This window comes from Meles meles, chromosome 2, assembly GCF_922984935.1.
Source record: "Meles meles chromosome 2, mMelMel3.1 paternal haplotype, whole genome shotgun sequence".
In the NCBI taxonomy this organism is placed as follows: domain Eukaryota; kingdom Metazoa; phylum Chordata; class Mammalia; order Carnivora; family Mustelidae; genus Meles; species Meles meles.
The window spans coordinates 2854753-2882076 of record NC_060067.1 but is presented as its reverse complement, the minus strand read 5'-3'; the positions used below and the strand labels follow the sequence as shown (position 1 = coordinate 2882076).

Below are 27324 nucleotides of genomic sequence, written 5' to 3'. Positions count from 1 at the left end.
ATAGCAGAATTATTAGATCATATTGTATTCCTTTTTTTAAATATTTTTTAGGAGCCTCCATACTGTTTCCCACGGCAGCTACACAAACTGACTTTCCACCAACAGCGCACAGGGTTTCTTTCTTTCCACATCATCGCCAACACTTTTTGTTTCTTATCCTCTTGATTTTAACCAGACTTTCTTTTTTCTTTCTTGAGGCTGAATAATATACCTCATTTCCTATCCAGTTTCTGTTAACTGACACTTAGGCTGTTTCTATATCTTGACCAAGTGAGTAATACTGCAATGAACACAGAATGCAGAAATCTCTTCAAGATCTTAGTTTCAGGTTTTTCTTCCCCAAATCTACACATTTATTTATTTACCATTCAGTAAGTTTAAGTCATTGAGGGGTACAGCATTACATGGATTCTGTGGCCAATGGCATTTGCAGGAAGGTCGCTTTGGAATTTGGCACAAATCATGCCACTGGTTTTATAAACATGAGCTACATTTCCCCAGATTACTCTGGTTTGGTTCAGCTTGCTACCAGGAGTCACTGTGTTGTTCTCAGCTGTGTACACATAAGCACATCTCTTGCCTAGATACAATTCAGTTCCATCTTGAGCATAAATAACTTCAACTTTAAGAAGATCTGTACACTTCCCTCTGGTTCTGGAGACCCCATTCATAGCCAGCAAAAATGGCCTTGGACCATAGCCTTGTAGATACATTTGTCGTTTCAGGAGCCCTGTTCCGAGCAGGCCTCCATAGCTCCAAGACGGCAGACAGAGAAGAGACCATTGTTTTGGATATATATATTCAGAAACAGGATTAATGGATCGCACAGTAGTTCTATTTCCAACTTTCTGAGAACCTCCATATTTATTTTCATATCAGCTATACCATTTTACATCCCAACCAACAGTGTAAAAGTTTCCCAGTTTCTCCACATCCTCACTAATACATATTTTGTGGGGTTTTTTGATAATAGGTATCCTCGCGAGGTGGTACCATGTTGTGGCATTCCTTGATGACTGGTGATTCAAGCACTTTTTCACATACTTCTTGGTCTTTGGAATGTCTTCTTTGGAGAAATGTCTGTTCAAATCCATAGGGTTTCTTGTTTTGTTTTGCTACTAAGTAGTAGGAGTCCCTTAGTTACTTTGGATATTAACCCCTTATCCGATACAGAATTTTCAAATATTTTTCTCATTCCATACGTTACCTTTCATTCTACTGATTTTCTCCTTAGATGTGCAGGAGCTTTTAGCGTGTCGTAGTCCCTTGTCTATTTTTGCTTTTGTTGCCTGCACTTTTGGTGTCGTACCCAAGAAAATCATTGCTGAAGCCAATGTCAAAAACGCTTTCCCTGTTTTCTTCTAGGAGTTATGGTTTCAGGTCTTACATTTAAGTCAGTAATCCACTTTGAGTTGATTTTTGTTCACAGTGTAAGACGAGGATCTCCTTCACTCTTTTGCACATGGATATGCAGTTTTCCCAACATCATCTGTTTAAGAGAGTATCTTTTTCCTGTTGTGTAGTCTTGGCGCTCCTGTCAAAAATCAGTTGACTGGGGCTCCTGGGTGGCTCAGTGGGTTAAGCCTCTGCCATCGGCTCAGGTCATGAACTCAGGGTCCTGGAATCGAGCCCCACATCGGGCTCTCTGCTCAGCAGGGAGCCTGCTTCCTCCCCTCTCTCTCTGCCTGCCTCTCTGCCTACTTGTGATTCCTGTCTGTCAAATAAATAAATAAAATCTTTAAAAATAATAATAATAAATAAATAAAATCTTTTAAAAAAAATCAGTTGACTGTATAGGCATGGGTGTCCTTGGGGATTCTCTGTTCTGTTCCTTTTGCTTAGGTCTGCCTTTATGCCAGTAGAAAGAAAGATATTTTAAATGCAACTGATTGAACACTTCTGCATCTTTCCACTCCAGCTTCCCGTCCACCATCCTTCCCTGGTGGACACTGGTCATGATAATTTGGGGATAGGGCTAATGTTGACTAGGGGCATATTTAGTTGGACTTTACTGAAATATATTTGTGTTTACAGTCACTTCTGTATTTAGTTTAAATCATTACTAACCATCCCATTGCAGAAATGTCTTCCTATAATTCTACCACTTAATGTGCTGACTTGCCTGGGGTTCTGACATGAAAGCACAGAGCCAGAGTTTGCAGCATAAAATGAGGATGTCCTATGGCATCGGGCATCTCAAATAAGAGGATAATAAAGACGAAATACAGTTTAAACTTTTTTTGAAAGATTTTATTTATTTATTTGACAGAGATCACAAGTAGGCAGAAAAGCAGGCAGAGAGAGGAGGAAGCAGACTCCCCGCTGAGCAGAGAGCCTGATGCGAGGCTCAATCCCAGGACCCTGAGAGCATGACCTGAGCTGAAGGCAGAGGCTTTAACCCACTGAGCCACCCAGGCGCCCCAGTTTAAAACGCACTGAGCAAGGGACACCCGCGGATCTCCGTCAGTTGAGCATCTGACTCTTGGTTTGGGTGCCGGTCATAATCTCAGGGTTGTGGGATGGAGCCCTGTGTGTGGTTCTGTGCTTTGCAGGGAGTCTGCTTGCCCCTCTGCCCTGCCCCTGCTCATGTGAGCACTCTCTCTCCAAAATAAATAAATTACTTACTTAACTGACTAATTTTAAAAATGTACTAAGCAAGAAACTAACCTGTGGAGACCTCTACTAACATCACATATGTAAAATCATAAACAGAGGATTTTGTTCTCATCGGTACTTAACCAAAAGAGGCATTATTCCCACTCAGAAATATATTTACTAGCGCAATTTATACAATTATAAACCCATAATAAGTTTTTTTGTCCTTTTTAATGAAATTGTACTTCATAGAAAATAATAAGGGTCCATGTATTTGAAGGACAGAAATCCATAGCAGTAACTTCAAATAGTAAGTACAACTATGTGTGAAATCAAGCATTCCACAACTCTCACTTATCAATAATAAAAGAGACAACTCAATCCGTTATATTAGAGAAACAATCTATTCTCTTATTCTCTATTTCTCTATACAAAAATATATGATATTGCATATCATATTCATATGTAAAAATCCTAAAAAATTTTCACAGGAAAGGCAATCAAAGTGTGTTCAACAAAAATGTAGGAAGAAAGCATTATAGAAATGCCAGTCACTGATAAAAACTCACATTACTTATGTTTCTCTGGATTTGTAGATGTTCATGGTATTTGTCAACTTATATAATTTTTCCAGTTTCTTTATTCCTTCTAACAAATATTCACTATTATAACCTAATTTTTTATTCAGTATTTTGTATTCTTGTTTTAGTGAAGATCTCTAAAATTGTACAAGCTTCAGGTCACACAAAACCTAGGTCCTTCACAAGCACAAATTTTAGTATCTACTTAAATAATATCTTCACTGTAATGTGGAGCAACTTGAGAGATGATAATTACACTTACTGCCACCACATTTCCATATGCTTCCTTCCAACAGAATAGTTCTGAATTAGTAATGAGAGCACTGAGGGCGAGCACTCAGGTAGTAAGAGCCATATCACCGCAAAGAGTTACTTTAATTATCCTTCTAGATACAAGTATCCGGAGTGCTCACCATCTGTTGGAGAACCACTCTTGATCTTCCAGGAAGTGCACGACATTCCTGAGGCGGAGGAGGGTATAGAGATGAGATACATCTAACACTTGCCTTCATGGAGTTCACAGTCTCAACATGAGAAAACAGTAAATGGAACATAAAATTAAGATATAAACTCTATGTCAATGCTATGAACTAAATCGTGCCCCCCTCATTCAGATGTTGAAGTCTTAAGTCCCAGTATGATGATATTTGGAGATGAGGCCTTTGGGAGGGTGATTAGGTTTAGATAACAGCACAAGGGCCCTCACGATGGGTTTAATACTGTTAAGAGAGATATCAGAAAGTTTGCGCTCTCTTCTCTCCACTACGGGAGGAAGACAACTGACTGCGAGCCAAGAAGAGAGCCGTCATCAGAATGCAACTATGCAGGTACCGTGACCTTGGGCGACCCGCCTCCACAACGGTGAGACAATAAATTTCTACAGTTTAAGTCACCCAGCCTACAGTATTTTGCTAGGGCATCCTGACAGACCAAACTGGTATCAAATGTTGATTTTTTTTTATTATAACCCACTTTAAGGCAGAGATCATGACCCGACACACACACACACACACACGTGCATGCACACACAAATACTTACACTTCCAATATGTTATATATACACTCTCCATAGTTTTCTATTCAACCTCGTTTTATAAAATGCTGGTCACAATCCTATTAGTTGATTTTATAACCTCCTAATGGATCACAACCCATCATTTGAAAAGTACTGTTCCATGTGACTATTTTGTCCTATTATGCGTTGACTTAAAAACCCATTAATATAAACCGAACAAAGCCTCCATTAGCTTTAATACTGAGTGAAAAAAAAGACACTGAAATCCCGACGGACCCCTTCTGCCAATTATTCATATTCATATTTTTATTCACGTACTTTGTATCGAAGGCCTCAGCTGTCCCTCCGCACACATACGCATGTACACACGCACAGGATGCACACATACAGCACACACTCACATTTTTCTCTCCTTCTATCTATACGTTAAATCTGTTTCGGTGACAACTGCAATGAGAGCCCCCACAGCGAGTCACCGGAGTCTGAGTGAAGGGGTTATTTTAGTGGCTCTTCACCATCCGAGAACTGCATTGAACCACAAGAATTTTCTGACAGGACTTGGCAAGATTTTCATTATATTCAAGATTGTTTATTCCGTTGGCAAATGTATCACAAAGGGGTTTGGCTCTTTTCTAAACTACACTGGGCATGTTTATGTATTTGCACACATGTGTGAGTGTGCACACGTGTGCACATATATGTAAATATTCTGTAAAATATATAACCATCGATGAATACATAGAAATATTTTCTTAATTATTCAATGGTAACATTTGTGCCTGCGTTATTGTAATGACCAATAATCATTTACTCACAAAATACATTACATTGATAGAATGAATAATGCTGAAATATTACCTCCTTACTACAGCATTTGTCTCTATTTAAAATTTACTTTCCAGCCTCAATTCTGCATGTCTTAGAAGAAGATGACCCACAAGAACAGGTACAGTCATAGTGTAAACACCAAGTATGTTTTTTCCTATTATTTCATATGTATAAATTTAAATTTAGTGAGTCCATCCCCATTAAGTACAGAAGGCAAGATGAATTTTTCACCGAAACAAGATCCATGTGTCATAGGAAAAAAAGTGTCTACTTGCTGAATACACAGATCTTAGCCATGTTTGGAACACAGGTCAGTATATATCTCTCCATGAAATTGATTCTAGATCTTTAGTAAGTAGGAGACAATGTCTTGAACTGGTTTTGATGAACATAACATTGGAACAGGCAATTACAGGAAGATTCCATAACCCACTCCTCCACTTTCGTCCATTAGTCACATCTTACAAGGGTGTGCTACACACCTTACGATTAACAAAACATCATCAAAAATTTACGAACAGAAGTCCACAGTTTACATTAAAGTACATTCTTTGTCTTCACCATTCTATACGTTAGACAAATGTGTAATGTCAAGTGTTCCCATTCTGGTAACGGAGAGAAATCCGTGCACCAATGTTCGTGGCAGGAGTATTCCTGACAGCCGTAGACAGTATGTTTTAAAATACAAGAATACTAAGAAGTCTCTCTGTTCCCAGTAGATGATCAGAAGGTTTCCTCAATTCATTTCTCTCCGCATCTGATGGGAAAACAACACAACTGCCCCTCCTCTCCGTATTTTGCTTGGCCAGAATTCGCCTGCTTCTTTGGTCACTTTGGTCATTTCAAGAATGGGCAAAATCCATCTGGAGTAAGGGCGTGACCAGAAACTTAGGGGCATCCAAGAAAGGTCTCTGGTGTAAGTCCTGGAATCACGCACAGCAGTCGGCGGTGAAACTAGATGCTCCCAACCTGCACTGTGTGACGTGCCAGAGTGCCACATGGATCGGCCACAGAGATGCTTTGTCAGGTGGGGGTCGAGAGATGGAGGGAGGGAAGGGGTAAAGAGGTGGGGGTCAGAATTACACAATATCACAACCTATCGTCATTCATCCTGATTCATCCCAGTGTGAAGCCAATTTGCGCCTGGTACCTACTGGCTGAGTGAGCAGACTGATAATCGCCTTATTTTACAAATTACGAATCAAATCTAATTACTGCATTTTCCAAATTCCCAAATATCCATTTTTTCTTCATCTCCTTAGTTCCTCTTTTCTGTAATCCATATTATCCATAAATCCCAACCTTGTTTTTCTTGTTCTTCCCAGTATAACTCTTTCGGGCTTTCGAACTCTGTGACACGCTATTCCCGCTCACTGAGAAGCTCCCTCCCTCTCTGGCAGGCTTCTGCTCATCTCGAGCAACCAAGTGCAGGAAATTCTCCTTTTGCGCATCCTCTGACCACCCAAGCAAAATCACTCCCTACTTCTGACCACGGCTGTAATGAGAGTCTTTGGTCTTTCTCTTCTTCCCCCTTCTGTCAGACTACAAACTCCTTGAGAGTCAAGGCTGCGTCATTCTTACATTCCCTCTTCTGTGTCTCTTACAGAATCTGGCTCCAGGGCACTGAATTGATGAACTGACTGATCCACTGATTAACATGTGTGTCCCAGGTTCTCCGCCCTTCTTGGGAGCCCTTCTTTATCATGACGCATTTGTCTCTTCCCTCTCTGAATTTTTCAAAATGTATTTATTAAAATTTCATGAGGCTACACTGTACTTCCTTTAAAGTCCATGCTTTTTACCTACGATGGAGGCAGGCCTCGTGATCTAGTCTCACTCGAGAGTTGTGATCACCGACGGCAAACGACACCGTCCCCGGCAGTATGTCTGCATTACATTGGCTGCTTTGAACCATCAGAGACAAGTTATTCTGAAGGCTTTTCACCACCACCAGCATATTTAGTTCCCGACCGAAGGACTACTCTAGTACAGCAAGCATCTCTAACAAGTCCCAAGTCAGTGACAAAATCAAGATGAACTAAGTGTCAGTTTCTGCTGGACCGGAGGATGCTGTCCTCTCTAAGCCAGACATCGCTGTCTGAAGACACAGCATTTTAATTGTTAATGGTCCCAGAATTAACATTATCTTCTCAGTAATGACGTCCCAGTGATAGAGGGATTACTTGTTCCTAAGTGCTGATTCCCTGCATGTTTGTCCAATATGCCATAACTGGAAGGACATACAGTACTCTTATATTTAGTATTTTTTATGATTTTTTTCCAGGCTGAAATTTGGAACTATTTCTCCTGGGGTAAAACTCAATTGTATTTCTCTTTGTTTTGTTTGGAAGACAGAGATGAGGTTTTCCTTATTTTATAGGTGGATATAGACCTATTACAATACAAATCAAATATAATTTCTAACAAAAGGAACCTTTAAAAGGAATCTTACTCATTTTTTTCTTTCAATTCCGTGATGGAACATTTCAAAAAAGAGCCCAGCAAGCTTAAGCCACCTTGTTGAAGAAAAATAAAATTTACCAGTCTTATTGCAGATTCATGGGAAAGAAAAGTTATAATTGCATGTTAGCATTTTGGGGACCTCGAGCCCCATTTTGGAATTTTTCTGCAGGGTCCCCTGTACCATAACTCTGTCTACTTTTCCAATAGAAAGGCCAAGCTCTCAAGTTTTCCTGAGAAAAAATCCTGGCAGTTTTCACCTGTAAGTAAGAAGTGTATCCTCCCAACCCCAATTCCAATGGCTGACCATGCGACTATAGGATGGGCAATTTGAATAACTGTTCTAATGCAGGTTCTGTCACCTTGTCCTAGAGCTCCCTGATCCTTGATTTTATCTTCCTCTTGAAGATCTCTTAGCATCTACTTCCTCAGCATTCTGTTTCTCCTCCCCTCTTCTGTTAATGTCCTTTACATCTCTTTATAATTATACCTAGGGTCACAGACTAAATTTGGAGACAGTTTCCTGATCTTGCATTCCCTATGCCCTAAAATCATCTTTGTCTGCCACAGAGAATTCCCAGGTTAAATGTTAGATAGAAGAATATTTCAACAATCTATACAAGAAATGAAACCTGGACCGAGGCTTGATAGTGGAAAGGAAAGGTTGGCATTCACAAGGCATTTCAGAGTCATGATCAAAATAATTTGGTGCTTAATTGGGGGGTGATAGAAAGGAAAGAAGCTATTAAACAGAAATGGAAATCAGATAGCTCTGCTAGTTATTAGTTACTGCTTGAAAGGAAAGAGTATCAGGGGTGTGTGTGTGTGTGCATTTTATCATGGGGAATCCATCAAAACAGCTAAAATGAACCAAGGAAAATTTCCTATGTTAAGATCAGTTTTGACCTATAAAAATGGCAAATTCACTTGATTCAACCTAAAAAAATCAGACCGAGAAAAAGTCATTTTCATTGCTGACCATCTTACTGGCATGTTTGCAACTTTCTATTTCCAGTTTCCGTCTAGGTTTGTGTGTTCAGAAAAATACTCGGTGATAAGTCATACAAGCCTCCTTAGGCCTCTAAACTACCAACAAATCTACAGATGTTTTCTTTTTAACAATAATAATACCAGATAAGTGCACTTCCATGAAGATTATAGCATATTATCCTCACACTAATACCCCCAGGGAAGACATTATCCTCATCGTACACATGGAAACAGGCTCAAAGAGGTAAAACAGCTTGTCTGATGGCAAATGGAAAGTGATGACCTCTGCGGATTCTAGGGGCTGGTCTGCGGCTCCTTCCGTCCGTGTGGCTTGCCTGTCCATGAAACAGAAAGGAGGAGATTAGGTGTGCCTCGCATCAGCTCTGTCTAAATCAGCAGAAATAAGCCAACGAAACAAAACAGGGTCAGCTTTTATTCCCTAAATTGTGATCATTTTACATGGGCTCGAATGCACGCAGCAGCATGAAAGTTACTCAAATTGTCACTATCGCCCTTTTTCAAAATAATTCTATCTCCAGACCTCCTCTCACATTACATCCTGCAGAACTTCGCTGTTGAGAAGCCCACGAGACAGTGTCACAGTGAAAAAAAAAAAAAACTTTCCCTGTTCTTCTGCCCAAATTTGCCTTTCCTGGTGCTAGCTGCTTTCCCCTAATGACTGTCTAGAGAACATGCCCAGTGCATTTTCTTTGTTCCACAGAAGAGGCCTGCAGAAGTCTCCGGATTTTAATTTGAAAAATAAATAAACGCCCTTGAAAAAGGATGAATGTATTCCCTTAGGCCTCTTTCATTAATATGAGCTTCATGAAATGCAGAGTTCAATCATGAGATTCAAGGTTAGAGGCAGAAGACCACACAAACTTGGAGACGCCTTAAAGAATTAGAGAGAAAAATGTGGTTTATTAGTTATACTAGTTACAGAATGAACAGCATATTGTATGTGCTGTGTTAGAGGTATGTTATGAATAACAAAAGCCCTGGAGCATTTACATATTTGTTTTCAGCAATCCTGGCAGTTGGATTTCACCATTCTATGCCTCTTTGCCAGAATCACTAAACACTGGTACATATGGCATCTGAAGGACCATATGCCATAGAAAATGTTAGCTGATGCCTATACTTCTATATTATATTTCTATTTCAGATTTTTGCAGTTTGAACAAAGAATAGTAGAAAAAACAAAATATTGGACAAGCAGTAAACAGTAAAGTGAAAAAAATGCTTCAGAGAAAGCAAATAAAGGAAATGAATCTACCATGAGTTAACATGGCTATATGGTAATGAATCAGATATGGGAAGTAATTGTTTTGCATGAATGAATTTAGATAGCCTTTCATTCTATTATTTTGGAGCTAAAGGCTGCAACAGGAATAGTGAGAGTTGACATATTTTTCTTATCTTATTCTCTCTGACATTTCTTGCTAAAATCATAGTCTCCATTTGATTGAGATGAATTAACATGAAGGCTACAGTCAGTGACATCTAAATCTAGGTTAAAACAGAAAATTCAGTATCAAGACTTATTTTGCAGTATTTATTTAGATTTTTGACTGAGATTTTCAGCCTGCATCTAGGTTTTTTTTGTTTTTGTTCCGAGACACAGAAAGACTCTTCAGTTAAAGTCGACATAATTGAATACTTAGCTCTCTCACAACAGGGAAACAAACAGAATCTCTTGGCCAACTGTGATACTGTGATTTATTTTATATATATATATATATATATATTTGATCATTCAGATGACCAACATATATTTATTATATATATTTGGTCTTCATAAACAGTTCTTCCTGGCTCACAGTTCCCAAAACCCCTGGAATGTCCTGAGCTTGTAAAAGCAATGGGAACATCTTTTATTATGTTTGGTCTCTTAGTCTCAGTTCCTGAAATTGCTTCAGAGCCACAAAGCTGAAACAGGTGTCTTGTTATTCATACAAACCCTTTTCCACCACAATTTATGTTAATGAAGGTCATTTCCAGAAAACACCTAAGGATGGGGGCTATTGACAGGGGAACCAATCATGTCTAGAGGGTTGGAACTCTCGGTTCTACCCCCGATCTCTAGGGAGGTAGAATGGCTAGACTGAATCAGTCACCAAGAGCCAATGAGTTAATCAATCAGATAACAAAGACTTCATAAAAACCCAAGAAGAGAATTCAGAGAGATTCCAGGTTGGGGAACCAGAACTCTCAGACCCTGCTGGTGTCAGAATTGCTTGTTGGTATTGGAAGCCTACACACACACACACACACACACACACACACACACACACACACACAGGAACTGGGTCCAGGAACCCAAAGAGCAACATTTTACCAATAAGAAAAATACCAAAAAACCCACGAATTCTTAGTCTGAACCTGGCCTGGAACAGGCATCGTCCCAAATCGTGGAAACGTGGTAAGAGGATTAGGCTACTTGACTCAGTGACTGAATGAGCCTACTAGAGTAAGGTATGAGGGGGCAAAAATTTTGACAAAGTAAATCTTAAAAGTTGTAATATTTTGGCTTAAAATCATCTAATAATATTTAGTTTATATTTAGTTTATATTTAAGCTATAATTTAGTTTAAAAGCAGAATTGTGTAGTGCATTGAAGTTCTCCAGAGAAACAGAATGAATATAGAAGTAAAGCCAAAATAAATAGATGGATAGAGAGAGAGAGATTGAATTGTTATAAGAAATTGGCTCATGTGATTACAGAAGCTGAGAAGTCTCACAGTCTGCCATATGCAAGCTGGAGACCCAGGAGAGCCAGTGGTGTGATTCCAGGCAGAGTCTTAAGGCCAAAGAACCAGAGGCGCCAGTGATGTAAATTCTAGTACAAGGGCAGGGCAGGGGAATACTGATGTCACAGTCAAGCAGGCAGAAAGGAAGAAAATAAATCCTTCCTTCTTCTGCTTTTTGCTCCTCAAGACCTCGAAGGCTGGGATGCTGCCCGCCCACGTGGGGGGAAGGCCCCCTGCCTCACCACGTCCACCTCATCTCATCCGGAAACATCCTCCAGACACACCTAGAAATGGCGCTTACTCTGGGCACCCCATGACCCAGTCAAATTAACACATAAAATTAACCATCACAAGTAGGACTTCACAGGTTTAAAGAGCACGTTGTCTTCTTTCTCCTGAGAGGTAAACAATCCTAAAAGACAAAACAGAACAGAACAATTCTGCAAATGGTTATCACTGCCTTTTCATATTACAGATGAGAAAACCATCTCAGAAAGATTGTCTTCCTGCTCTTACGTCTTAACTGTAATTTGGAATTACAACTTGTACTAGCAGTGACCCCCCCCCCAAACTGGAAGATTGGAAACAAAATACCTTTTTCAGAGGAATTGTATATTACTCAGTAAGATGCAAAACTATTATGAAACATGGAATCTTAAGCTTTTCCTATGAGTTTGCTCTGTATGGAGGCTATGAAGAGATCTGTGTAGACTTAGGGCTGTAATTTCATGTCCTAATCATTCCAGAACCACGAATCTCCGGCTCCCACACCTACACGAAGAAACCAAATGTACATCAGGACCTTTCTGTAATGCTACGTAGTTCTCCCTTAACAGAGCTCCTAACCCTAAAACAAGAACAAGGTAGATGCATTTGTTTCCTAGGGCTTCCACAACAAATTACTATGAGCTCTGTAACAAAACAACAGAAATGAGCTCTTTCACTGTTCTGGAGGCCAGAAGTCCAAGATCAAGGTATTGCTCTCTGTGAAGCCTCTAAAAGAGAAAACTTCTTGGTCTCTTCCAAACTTCTGGTGGCTCCAGGCACTCCTAGCTAGTGGGTGCATAATGCCAGTCTTGACCTCAGTCCTTCCAGGCCCTTCTCCTCATCTTCTGCCACGTCTCTCTTCTGTGTGTCTCTCATGAAGATATTTGTCATTGGATTAAGGGCCTATTCAGGGAATGTAGGATGATATCATCTTAAAATCCTTAACTTAATTAAAACCCTTTTTTCCAAATAAGATCACATTCTCAGATTCTAGGGACTAGAATGTGGACATACATTTTGGACAGTGGCACCGTGAAACCCATCACAGTCCACTTCTGCCCCCCTAAAACTCATGTCTGTCTCACATATTCACTCTATCCCAATATCCTCATCCAAACTCACTTCCTTACAGCATCAGCTCTGAGTCCCTAACCTCATCTAATTATCATCAGCTCTAAAGTCCCAAATCTCATCACCTACATCAAGTATGGGTTAGGCTCTGAGTGTGATGCACCTTGAAACAAAAGATTTCTTTCTGAGGACATGTAAAACTAGAAAACAAATTATTTGAATTTTAAAATATAATGATGACATAGATATGAACATTAGACACAAACAGGATAGACCTTCCCATTCCCAAAGAGAGTAAGGGGGTTGGGGTCAGTGGAAACAATAAAAGGGTCACCTGTCCCAGGTAAGTTTGAAATACATACTGAAAATTTCTGTTAAGTCTCAAGACCTGGGAATAATACGCTGTGTCTTAATGCTCTGTCCCCGAGACTCTAGAGGCTTCTATACAACCTGCAGGGGCTCTACCCTTGGAATCGTTATTACTTTTTCCTGAAGGGTAGCATATGTTTGCAGTTGTAATTTCCTGCTTGAGTAATTTTGGAAGCTCAACAGCTTTCTCTCATTATGTCCTGTTTCTGTCCCTTTCAGTCCAAGTTAGCAGTGTTCCTGCTGAAATAACATTCTCAAAAACCATGTGGGTCTCTCATGCATGTCACGAGAGTCCACAGTCTTAGGTATTTTATGGAAAACCCATCACTCCTGCCTTCTCCTGAGATGACTGAGTACATCCTAACTGTTCGAGCAAAAGCTTATCCAGCCCTACACTCGGACTTCTCTCCAGAATGCACTTCCTTAATAGTGAATTTCTTAATGTTCGCATCCTTTGAAATCTGGAGAAGCCAAGAACTTCCGAAATCATCAAGTGTTGGCTCCTTTTTACTTAACAGTTTCTTCCTTAATTTATCTCTTCCTCTTACATTTTACTAAGCAGAAAGAAAATAGCAGGCTGCATCTCCAGTACTTCGCTTGGAAATGTCTTCGGCAACATATTCAATTTCATCATTACAGTTTGTTTTCTCCACAACTGCAGAACACAATGCAGCCAAGTTTTATGCCACTATATAACAATCCTCCAGTTTTATATAAAATTCCTCCAGTTTCCTATAATCTGTTCCTCTTTCCCTTCTGAGGTCTTACCAGAATCGCCTTTACTATCCATATTTCCCCCAACAGTCTCCTCAAGGCAATCTAGACTTTTTCTAGTATGTGCTCACATTTCTTCGAGCCACAACCCATCATCCAATTGTTACATACATGAGCGAGAGATGGCCTCCATGTACTGTTTTCTATGATGTTTACTTCTTAACAGCAGACTCATGGGTCCAAAACCCCACCCCTGTCAAACTCACATTTTTACACAACCAATTGTTTTTTGCTTTTAAAGATTTCACTTCTTTGAGAGAGCAAGCAGAGAGGGAGAAGCAGACTGCCCCCTGAGCAGGGAGCACGATGTGGGGCTCAATCCCAGAACTGCGGGATCATGACCCAAGCTGAAGGCAGACGCTTAACCCACTGAGCCACCCAGGTGCCCACACTACGAAGGAGCCTTCTTTGCTACCCCATATTGCTCATGTGTTAGTCATAGATAAGATAATGACCCTAAACTGTGGCTGCCTTTCAGAGCTCTCTGACCTAGAGAATCCTGTCCGGCTGCCATGTGCTATCACGTCTCCCAGCTCCTGACCCTTAGAAGTCCCCTTCCACACCCCCCTCTTGAATGGTGGCCCCCCACGGTGACCTCTGGACAGTCCCATGCTCAAACCCACCAAAATGTTGCCCAAAATAAAGACTGCTTATTAGTTAAGTCCAAGTTATTTTTTTTTCTTTTATCAATCATGCTTTCGACATTATGATTAAGAACTCTTGGCTTAATGCCAGGTCATGAGGATGTGCTTCTGTTTTCTCCTCAGTTTTCTAGATTTTGGCCTTACATTTAGAGTTGATCCACTTTGCATTAATATTGGTATATAAAATGTGAAATTTAGTTGTTTTCTTTTGGAGTTCCTTTTAGATATGGATATCCAATTTTTCCAACACTACGTGTTGAAGAAACTACTCTTTCTCCATTTAAGAATTTTTGTACTATTGCCAAAATTCAAATGGCTGCATTTGCACAGATCTATTTCTGTGTCTCTGTCCTGTTCCATTGATCTACTTGCCTATTCTTTTGCCAATACCACACTGTCCTGATTACTGTAGTTTCACAGTAAGTCTAAAATTCAGGTACTACAAATTCTCTACATGTATTCTTCTTTTTCAAAGTTGTTTTAGCTACTCTATCTCCTTTGTCTCTCCATAAATACTTTACAAAATATCCCTCTTTAACTTTGATAATTGTCTTAGATCTATACATTAATTTAAGGAAAATTGATAATTTTCCTATATTGAGTATTCTAATTCATAAATAAGACCTATTATTTAAATTGCATTTCATTTCTTTTGTCAACACTTTTTATTTTCAACATGCAGGTACTGCACAGTTCAGTTGGAATTATTCATAGGTATTTTCCTTTTTTGTCAGAGGCTTCTTTAATTTTTAAAAAATGTTGATATCTAATCGCTCATTGCTAGTATGCTATCGTTGTTTTGTGTGCTGACCTTTCAAAGCTGCATCTAGTGACCTTGCTTAGCTCGTATATTTGCCCTAAAATTTTACTCATTTTTTAAAAAATTTTTATTTATTTATTTGAGAGAATGAGACAGATCACAGAGGGAGAGGGAAAAGCAGGCTTGCCGCTGAGTGGAGAGCCAATGCAGGGCTCCATCCCAGGACTCTGAGATCATGACTGAGCCAACGGCAGACACTTAACCGACTGAGCCACCCAGATGTCCCTTTCCTAAAATTTTAAAAATAAATTCCTGGAAATTACTTATGTTGGAAATAATGTCATCTATGAACAGGGATAGTTTATTTCTTCCTTTCCACCCCATACATCTTTAACTTCTTTTCCTTGCCCTACTGAAATGGCTAGGACTATCAGAATGATATTCAATAGTAACGGGGAAAGTGAATTTCCTTCCTTTTTCAATTACCTAGATATCTGAGTGCAGCTCTTTCTGTTCATGGGTCCTATCCCCATACTTTAATAAAACTATCTTTTTTGCACCAAAAACATCTCAAGAATTCTTTCTTGACGGTTCACTCCAGGACCCCACCCCACATCAAATCACATAATTTTGGTGCCCAACCCGCTGTCTGAGTCTTCTCGTCTGGACTCCAAGACTACAAATTCGGAAGCCAGTATGCCCACTAACATGGCTTCTTTGTCCTGTGAACCTGTGGAAGACCTCGGACTTCTCTTCAAATGACAACAGAGGACTGGAGGATGTCACTTGGCACGTGGAAGCTCTTAATAATACACAGTCAAAGCCCTAAATGACACTCGAAATAGCGTTTCCCTATTAAACCCTGAAGTAAGGCAAATAGGTAAAGCAGTTTTACAAAATAAAATGGCATTAGACGTTTTCATTGCTGCCCAAGGTGGAGCTTGTGCTATCATAAAAACAGGACGTTGTGCATATATTCCAGATCATCACAGAAATGCAGCAGGGTTGCTAAAAGATAAATGCTTGAACTGGTGCTTTCCATGATCTCTCTCTCTCCCTATCCTTTAGTGATGGGTTAAACTCCTGGGCTGAAAGAAAATTTTGATCAACTATCAAAGGCTTTATTAATTGGGCTTCTTTTCTCATATAAACCTTATTTTGTTGTTTTTTCCAGTGTCTGGCACTCCTCTGGTGCCAAGACTCCTTTACTGCATTTGGTAGCTTCTGTATATACATATCTATATTCACAAATCCTATATATAGAATATATATATATGAATTTATACGCATATATACAAGTTCTGCAACTGATCAATGTTGACCCATAGGTAGGGACATCTTTTTTTTTTTAAGATTTTATTTATTTATTTGACAGACAGAGATCACAAGTAGGCAGAGGCAGGCAGAGAGAGAGAGGAGGAAGCAGGCTCCCACCAAGCAGAGAGCCCGATGCGGGGCTCGATCCCAGGAACCTGGGATCATGACCTGAGCCGAAGGCAGCAGCTTTAACCCACTGAGCCACCCAGGCGCCCCGGTAGGGACATCTTTATGCCCCTATTCAGCAGGAAGAAGTTACAGAAGATAAGACCTTCCACCCTTAACAACCTTCAAGATTGTTCAGGGGAGAATTATGTAGAGAACAAAGACAAAAGGAAACGTAGATACAATTAAGTTTCCATACAACTTGTTGCCCATTGATGAATACTTGAGACAGGCAGAAGATGACATTCCTCTAGGAACTCCCAACTGTCTTAAGGTTAATGCTTTGCTAAAGGCGAGAAACAACCTTAACTTGACAATAATCAGGCCTCCGGGATTCCATAAATCTTCGTTAGCATATGAAAATCCTTTTGGACATGTCCTTTATTTCTATCCTTCCCAACTTAAAAATATGTAACCTGTTACTCTTCACAATTCCAGTGCAGCTCTTTCTGCCCACAGATTCTGTTCCTGTGCTTTAATAAAACCATCTTCTTTTATTTGCACTGAAAAAAAAAAATCATAGGAAACATGCATTTTATCACCAGCAAGCGCAATGTCACTGTGGATTATTTGTTGTTCTTTATGAAAAGTTCTCCCCTATTCCCAGTTTGCAGAGTGCTTTTAACAAGAATGTATGTTGAATTTTATCAGATACTCTTTCAGGATTGATTGATAAAATCATGTGGGTTTTCCTTTGTGATATTGTTAATATGGTAGATTAAACTGATTAGTTTTCAAATACTGAAACAGCCTTGCATTTTTTGGATAAACTCCATTTTTCTTTACCGTCATTTTCATTTTATATATTGCTGGATTCAATTTATTGATATTTTACTGGGGACTTTATGTCTATGTTCATGAGGGATATTGATCTATGAGATTCTTTCTGTATTGCCTTTGTCTTGGTTTGGTATTTTGGTCTCATAAAATGAACTGTGATATATTTCCCTCTTGTCTATTTTCTGGAAGAAATTGTGTAGAATTTCTGTTATGTCTTCTTTAAACATTGGTATATTCACCAGTTAAGCCTATAAGCATAGAGATTTTTCCAAATGACTTTTTTGTTCTTATTGTTGATTGCTATGAATTCAGCTTCTTTAGTAGTTATAAGACCTCTGGGTATACATTCCATCTTGGGTGAGCTTTGGTAGTTTATGGTTGTCATTGAATTAGCATTTCATCTAATCTCATGGATTTGTCAAGATTTTTATAGTATTAGCTTAGTGTCCTTTTTATTGTCTAGAGTCTGTAGTTATATCTCGTCTTCCATTTCTGATTATTAGCAATTTGTGTCTTCTCTTTTCTTTGTCTGTCTTGCTAGATCCTTCTCAATTATATCAACCTTTTCAAAGAACCAGCTTGTGTTTCACTGATTATATTTTATATTTTTAAACCTCCTTTATTTCTATTCTTATCTTCATTATTTCCTTCTGCTTCTTTTGGGTTTATTTTTCCTTTTCTAGTTTAAAATGGAAGCTTAGATTATTGATTTGAGATCTCTCTTCTTTTTTAATATAAGCATCTAAAGTTATAAATTTTTTTATAAAAATTAAAGTTAAAATTTCTACCTAAGTACTACCTTAGCTACTTTCCACAAATTCTATTTTTATTTTCTTTCATTTCAAATATTTTCTATTTCTCTTAAAATTCCCTATTTGAATGTATAGACTGTTTAGACATGCATTTAAATTCTAAGTGTCTGGAAATGTTCCAGTTAACTTTCTTTTTTTAAAAAAATATTTTATTTATTTGACAGAGAGAAATCACAACTAGGCAGAGAGGCAGGCAGAGAGAGAGGAGGAAGCAGGCTCCCTGCAGAGAGCCCGATGCAGGGCTCAATCCCAGGATCCTGAGATCACCACCTTAGCCGAAGGCAGAGGCTTTAACCCACTGAGCCACCCAGGCGCCCCTCCTGCTAACTTTCTAATGTCTGTTTCTGGCTTACTACCTTTCTGATATCTGGTTTTGGCTTGGTATGGTCAGAGAACATACTTAAGATAATTCTGATTATCCTAAATTTGTCAACTTTATGTTCCAGGATATGATGTATTTTAGTGAGTGTTCATGTGCATGTGGGAAGAAATATTTCTACTGTTGTTTGGTCAAATGTTCCATAAGTTAAAATGAAATCTAGCTGTTTGATGGTGATGTTCTATTACTCTACAACTTTGTTGATTTTCTTTCTACTCATTCTACTGTTAGTATTAGAGGAGGTTTTAGGTCTCCAATGTAACTGTGTAGTAACTGTCTATTTGTCCTTTCAATTCTAACAGTTTTATGTAATGTAAAGCAACATTATTAGGTGCATATAGATTTAAGATTATTATGAATTATTGGTAATGTGTCCTTTTGATCATTATGATAAATAACCATTTTTTATCCCTGGTTCTGTTTTTAGCTTGAAATCTATGTGAGCTATTCATGTAGCCATTAAGCTTTCTATTGATTAGTGTTTGCAGACATTATTTTTTATCTTTTTACTTTTAATCTATATATATCATTATATTTGCAATGATTGTTTTGTAAACAGCACAAATTTGGTTCATGGTTTCTTCTTTTTCCCTTAATCCATTCTGGCCATCTCTGTATTTTCTACTGATATGTTTAGACCATTAACATTTAATGCACTGAATAATGTGTTTGCATTTAGGCCTACCATTTTATTATTTCTTTTTTGTTCATTTATCTGGCTTGTGTTCCTCTGTTTTCCCTTTCCTGGCTTATTTTGGGTTATGTTAACATTTTTGGGTATTCACTTCAATTTATCTGCTATGTTTTTCACTATGTTTCTCTTTGCATAGCTTTTTAGCAACTGCTCTAAGGATTGTAACATAGTCAGTCAGTCATCTTTTCACAGAATGAGTATTTCACCAGCTGAAGCTGAATATAGGTATATTACCACCACAAGTGTCTCTTCACTCTCTTCCACAATGGAAACCCCATCTGAAAACGTTTCCTCACTTCCAGTGTGTTGAGTTGTGGTAAAATATACATAACATAAAATTTGCCATTTCAACAGTTTTTAAGTGTACCATTCTGTGGAATTAATTCATTCACGTTGTTGTGCAATCTTTATCAACAGAATTTTCATCATCCCTGCATGAAACTCTGTGCCCATTAAACTGTAACTTCCCTACCTCCCCCACCCCTGACTACTTTCTTCAAGAATTTGACTGCTTTATTGCTTATATAGAGTCACGGAATATTTGTTCTTTTAGGTCTGGCTTATTTCCCTGGCATAAGTTTTCAAGATTCAACTGTGTTGTGGCTTGTATCAGTACATCATTACTTTTTAAGGCTAAATGTCATTTCACTCTATGAATATAAAATAATCTGTCTATCCACTCATCAGTTCATGAACATTTGGGTTGTTCCCACTTTTTAGCTGTGATGAATAATTCTTCTTTGAATATGTTTACACAAGTTTATGTGTAGATATATGTTTGCAACACTCTTGAATGTATATCTAAGAATAGAATTGCTGGATGACCTGTGTAACTCTATTTAACTTTCTGAAACACTGTCACATATTTGCCAACACTTGTTATTGTCTGCCTTTTTTACTATAGTTACACTCGTGTGTATGATGTGTATTTTGTTACAATTTTCATTCGCATTTCCCTAATGCGTAATAATGCTGAGCATCTTCTCATGTGTCTGTTGATGACTTTTCTATCTTTTTTAGAAAGATATCTATTCAGATCATTTGGCCAATCTTTCCTTGGGTTATTTAACTTTTTGCTACTAGGTAGTAAGAGTTCTTTCTATATTTGAGATACAAGACCATTCCTTACCAGATAGACGGTTTGCAAATTCCCAATTAATTTTTTTTTCTTTGGTTGTGACTTTTTTTTTTTTTTTTCAAAAAAAAAGTCACTGTTCAAATTTTACTTGGCATTTTAGCTGGTATGACACTTAGTTGGTTGCATGGTCTTTTTACATTATATGGCAATATACACAATGTACATATTCTGACATATAAAGTACACAAAATAAGATCCTTTGGAACAGTTATGCACAAGACATGCAATAATGACATTGGTTCCGAGGATGTGACTGACTGGAAAAGATGGACTAGGCATGCTGGGTGTTCGGTTAAGGAACCAGAAGTCATAGAACACACAGGAAATACGCATCTGTCTTGCAGAGCAACTGTAGCATACGCAATATTGGCAGTGGTGCCTCTGAGATTAACCCATTTAGGACTACAAAGACAGGTATCATCCAGCAGTAGGATATAGCTTCAGGGTTTGATGAACATTCCTATTTAGAACTTCAGGAAACTGACGTTTTTTCTTAGGCTATTTTAATATTCTTTGAGTAACAGATCAGATAATAAGGACAATGTACACAACTTCCAATGAAAATCCTGTTGTAGTATAGACAGTGAAGTGGTACAGTAGAAAACTTTAAAACTGCAGCTCCCTTTGGATCCCCCAAAGTGTGTCTGCACTCTTCTTCAAACCGGCCTCTTCCTCAGGAGTTAGAGTCACCTTCACAACATCTGAAATTCCACTCTGTCCCAAGATGTAAGGAACACTAAGGAAAACATCATCTTTTATTCCATAGAGACCCTTAATCATGGTGGAAATTGGGCACACCCACCTAAGAGTCTTCATTATACCATCTGCCAAAACTGCCACAGACAGTCCAATGGCCCAAGAAATGTAGCCTCTCGGTTTGATCACCTCATAGGCACTGTCAACCACCTGTTTGTGACCCCCTTTCCACTGTTCCTTATCTGCATCAGTGCCTAAGTCAGGGGGCAGATTCTTCAGAGAGACACCAGCAACGTTTACTCCACTCTATACAGGCACCCTGCAGTCTCCACACTCCCCAAGGATCCACCCATGACAGCTTGATGGGTGAACTCCCCGCCTTTCCCCCGTTAGGTAACAGAGCTGGGCCGAATCCAGACTGCAACCACTTCCAATAATATGGTTTTGGGGAAAGCGACTTATCTTCCAAGCCTCACAGGTCAAGATATCCACTGGATTGGAAACCACAAGCAGATTGCAGTTTGGGCGGTATTTTTCAATATTAGGAATGATGACTTAAAGAGGTTCACGTTACACTGGACCAAATTAAGACGGCTTTCTCCCTCTTGCTGACATGACCCAGCTGTGACAATAACCAGCCTGGAGTTTGCAGTCACATTATAGTCTTTGCCAGAGACAATTTTTGGTGTTCTAAGGAAAAGGCTGTCATGCTGGAGATCCACCACCTTCCCTTTGTCTCCCGTGACATCAACAAGACCAACTTCATCTGCCAGGTCCTTCATTAAGATACCGATGGCACAAGCCGTGCCAACAGCACCAACCCCAACACTGTAATCTTATTTGGGGGAGCATGTTCTTCCTTAAGAAGATTCTGAATCAGCCAGTCTCTGAGAGTTGCCATTTTGGACTTAGAACTAAAAGGAATCAGGAGTGCACGTTGGGAGGGGGAGGGGGGTGTCAGCGGTACGCGAGACTGGACCCCCACCTGGCGGCAGCGGCTCTGACTTGGTTGTTTGTGATTTTGGAGTCATGTCATAGAATCCTTGGCCAAATCGAAGGTCATAAAGATTTTAACCCTCTATTTTCTTCTAAAAGTTTTCCAGTTTTTGCTCTTACATTTAGGTCACTGATCCATTTTTAGTTAAATTTTGTATATGGTGTTATATTGTAAGGAATAATTATGTAACTTAAAATGTTTTGAGATTTGGGGGAGTTTTTGTTTTGGCTTTTGTTTTAGAGATGGAATGAGATTGAGAGAGAGGCAGAGGGTGAGAGAGAATCTCATGTAGGCTCCAGGCCCGATACAGAGTCCAACATGGGGCTCGATCCCACAACCCCAAGATCATGACCTGAGCCAAAATCAAGAGTTGGATGCTCAACTGACTGAGCCGCCTAGGTGCCCCAAATGTGTATATCCGATGATCAATCAGGTGCAGACACAAAATAACACCACGGAGAGGTGTATAAACTTGAAAGTGATTTCTTACACTCACAAAACCTAGAAGAAGACATAGCACACCGCCCAGGCGGCAATATGCAAGTGGTTCCCACGGAACTGGCTCACCCAAGCAGGTTTTTATTTTTCTTCAGACACACGGAGTGTGGTATACCATAGCCTTCTGGCCTCAAATCAGCTGTTCTTCTTATTGGAGTTCTCTGATAAGTGAGTGATGAGTCATTTTTCTCTTTCTGCCTTCAAGATTTTCTGCTTTCCTTTGACTTTTAACATATTTACTATGATGTATCTACTTACTGGTCTCTTTTCATCTATTCTACCCTTCTCATTTATTCATTGAGCTTCCTGGATGTGTGGGTTATTAATTTTCAATAAATTTGGGGATTTTTTAGCTATTATTTCTATTTTTTCTTCTCCTTTCTTCTTCCTTCTGGTACTACTCCTACACACACGTTAGTACACTTCATGGTGTTCAGTACTTCTCTGAGGCCCTACTGACTTCTCTTCTTTCTGTTTTCTCACTGTTCATCAGCTTGTATAGACCATAAATTTATATTCAAGTCCACTAATCATTTCTTCTGCCAGTTCAATTCTATAGCTAAGCCTCTCCAAAGAATTTTTTATGTTAGTTATTTCACTTCACTTTTGAACTCCAAAGTTTCCAATTTTTTTTCTATCTCTAATAAATCTCTCTTTCTCTTTATATTCTCTATTTCATGTAACATTGGCATTATACTTTCCTTTAGTCACAGTTTCCTTCAGTTCTGTGAACACAGTTATAATGGTTATTTTAAATATTTTTCTGTTAAATCTGACATCTGGTCATTTTCACAGGTATTTTCAGGTTCCTGCCTTCTTTCCAGTATGTAGGTCGGTCCTACCTTCCTGGTCCTTTTCATGCCCCATAGTTTTTTATTGGGAACTAAACAGTTTACATATTATACTGCAGCAACTCCGAGAATTAGTCCCCTGCCTCGGGTTTGTTATCATTATCCCGCCCGCACACACATACAGTGTTAAGCCTCTGATGCTCTGTGATCAGGGAGGCACAGCCTATCGCCACTCTAGGATGACAATGGTACTAGTAAAATTATCTTCCCCCCTTTCCTGGCAACAGCTGTTGTCCTAACGTTTTCAAGATTGCCCTCATATTTTCCATGAAAACTGAAAAACAATCTTAAAATTATGTGTGGAACCACAAAAGACCCGAATAGCCAAAGCACCTTGAGAAAGAGAACAAAGCTGGAGGGATCACACTTCCTCATTTCAAACTATGTTACAGAGATACAATAATCAAAACAGTATGGCCACAGCATAGACAGACATATAAACCAAGAGAACTGGAATAAAGAGCCAGATGTAAGCCAATCAGCCTCTGACAAAGCCGCCGAGAACACACAATGAAGAAAGCACAGTCTCTCCAATAAATGATGGTGGCAAAACTAGATAAATAAGAGAATGAAATGGACCACTAGCTTACACCACTCACAAAATTTAACTCAAAATGTATTAAAAATTATATGTAGGGGGAACCTGGGTGGCTCAGTGGGTTGGGCCTCTGCCTTTGACTCAGGTCATGATCTTAGGGTCCTGGGATTGAGCCCCACATTGGGCTCTCTGATCAATGGGGACCCTGCTTCCCCCACCCTCTCTCTGCCTACTTGTTATCTCTCTCTCTCTCTCTGTGTCAAATAAGTAAATAAAATCTTTTTAAAATTTTTAAAAAATTAAATGTAAGATTGAAACCCTAGACTGTCTAGAAGAAAACGTAATGAAAAATCTTCCTGATTTTTTGGATATGACACCAAGAGCAAAGGCAAGAAAAGCAAAAAAAAAATAAAAAATAAAAACCCAAACAAACAAACAAACAAAAAACCACAAGGGGGACTATATGAAACTAAAAATCTTCTGCACAGCAAAGAAAACAAACAAAAAAATAAAAAGACATCTTATGTAATCAGAGAAAATATTTGCAAACCATCTATCTGATATGTGATCAACATTCAAAAAGATAAGGAACTCCTAAAATCGAATAGCAAAAGAAAAAACAACCTGATTTAAAAATTAAGAAAAGACCTGAGTAGACAGGTATACAAAAGATGCTGAAAGACAAACATATGAAAAGATGCTCAACATCACTCATCAGCAGAGAAATGCAAATCAAAACCACAATGAGATCCCACCTCACACCTGTCAGGATGGCCGTTATCCAAAGAGAAGAGATAACAAGTATTGGCAAGGATCTGAAGAAAAGGCAACCCTTGTACGTTGTTGGTGGGAATGTAAATTGTATAGCCATTATGGGAAACAGTATGGAGGATCCTCAAAAAATTAAAAATAGAACTACTATAACATCCAACAATCCCACTTCTAGATATTTATCCAGAGAAAACAGAATCAGTATCTTGGAAGATAATATGCACTCCCATGTTCACTGCAGTATTACTCACAATAGCTAACATATGGGAACAACTAGAGTCTCCCTCAGTGGGTAAACTGATCAAGAAAATGCGGTACACATGCACTCAGACACACACACACACACACACACACAACCAGAATATTATTCAGCCATAAAAAGAAGGAAATACTGCCATTTTTGAAATGATGAACCTAGAGGATATTATGCTATGTGAAATAAACCAGAAGGGAAAGACAAGTACTACATAATGTTACATAGATTGTTTAAAAACACACCAGAGCACTCTACATTGGGTGTAGAAATTACTTAAAAATAAAATCTTTAAAAGAGCATAAAGAAGAGGTTCCTGGGTAGCTCAGTCAGTTAAGTGTCTGAACTTTGGCTCAGGTCATGATCTAAGGGTCCTGGGATGGGGCCCCATGTTGGGCTCGCCGCTCCCCAGGGACTTTGCTTGTCCCTCACACTCTGACTTTTCCCACCCCCATTCATGCTCTCTCTCTAATAAATAAAATTGTTTTTTAAAAATTAAATAAATAAAAATTAAAGAAATTAAAAAGGTCAAACTAATGGGGACAGAAAGGAGTGGGGGGGTTTCCAGGGGCTGGGGTGGGGAGGCAGGGAGGTGGGCATAGGGAGATTTTGGTCCAAGGATACAAACTTAACAGGTACAAGATGAACACTTTGAGGATCTCATGCACAGCCTGGTGCCTACAGTTAATAATACCGGATGGTATACGTGAAATTTGCAAAGAGAGTAGATCTTAAGTGTTCTCACCGGTATAAGAGGTAATAAATGTATTAATTAATTTAATTGTGGTAATCATTCCACAATGTATATGTTTATCAAGTCATCATATGCTATAAATATATACAATTTCATTTGTCAATTATAACTCAATTAAGCTGGAAAAAAGGAAAAACAAAAACAAAAAAAAAAAACAAAAAAGGAGCAGAACTCCTCCACAAACTAATCCAATCATATTGTGGCTCCTTGGAAAGAACTGTTTCTGAGATCAGATTTTGATATTTGTACTCATCCCAGAAGGACTCCTCCCAATGCTTTCATTCTGCAGCTCATTCACACAAACTAGCTGGCTTACAGTCTCAGCCATACTAAATACCCTTCCAGTCGCCTCTCATCACAACTCACACAACAGACACCTTGTCTGTCTGTTTGCCTGTTTGCTTGTTTGCGCGATCTCTATACCTACCATGTGGCTGGAGCTCACAGCCCCGAGATCAAGGGTCCCGTGCTCCACCAACTGAGCTGGCCAGGTTCCGCATAGCTATACTGTTCTCGTAAGCAGCACTTAGGTTTAAACTTCCACTTCATGACCTGTTTCTCCCTGCTCCATCGGCAGGCAGAATTTCTGAACCAGGGCTCTGGGGGTAGGAACAATGACAAGCATCTGAGTGACACTTGTACTCTAGGAGACGAGTGCTTGGTGGAAGTTGGAGGGCAGCAGTCTGCAGTCCTCTTAGCTTCCTCTCCTGGTACGGAATCTCTGCCTCGAAGACTGAGGGAAGGGCTCTTGGGCCCCAGGATTCCCAACACACCACACCCAACCCAAAGTAAACGTCTCTTCCCCAAGAAAGGGCTAGGCGTAAGGAGGAAGCTCTGACCTCCACCACACTCATCTAAGCTAGCCTCAGCAACCGACAGCGAGGGGCCGGGTGAGAAAAGCCGCCGTCTTGCTCCTATTGCAAAGAAAATCCTCCCGTTGGGACCCGCAGGACAAAGCACGCCGGTGTTCTTGGCTGCAGCAGGCTGAGTTGAATCTACGGCCCAGTGAGTTGGGAAGAGGCAGCAGGGAAGTGGTCTTGGTTCACACGTCACAGTTTCATCCATCTTACCAAATTTTCACAATTTGCTGTTTGCCTTTAGGACGACTTTTAGAGGCTTTAAAATATCTTTTTTTCTTTTTAAAGATTTTATTTATTTGTCAGAGAGCACACAAGCAAGGGAAGGAGCAGGCAGAGAAAGAAGCAGGCTCCCCACTGAGCAAGGAGCCCGATGCGGGGCTTGATCCCAGAACCCTGAGATCACGACCTGAACCAAAGGCAGACCTTTAAGTGACTGAGTGACCCAAGTGTCCCTAAATGACCTTTTTTTTTTTTTTGGTATATATATAATTTTCCCTAGTTTCACTGGGGGCTGGTTCAGCAGAGCTCCCCAAGCTATCATGCCGGAAGTTGGCCTGTTTTGGTTCACTGTACTGTTGTTCCGTTATATACAGTGATATACAATAACTCATCCTTGCATCTCACTAATTTTTCTAGAGTTAATTTGTTTCTCTCCATTAAAACAGAGACTGCCAATTTTATATCAGGACTCTCGACTTCGCAAAGTCTTCATTTCTA

At 39.3% G+C, this 27324-nt stretch overlaps 1 pseudogene; it reads right to left on the bottom strand.

Moving 5' to 3' along the window:
• Positions 1-20995: 20995 nt before the first annotated feature.
• On the bottom strand, positions 20996-22004 carry LOC123937599 (annotated as a pseudogene).
• Positions 22005-27324: the final 5320 nt, after the last annotated feature.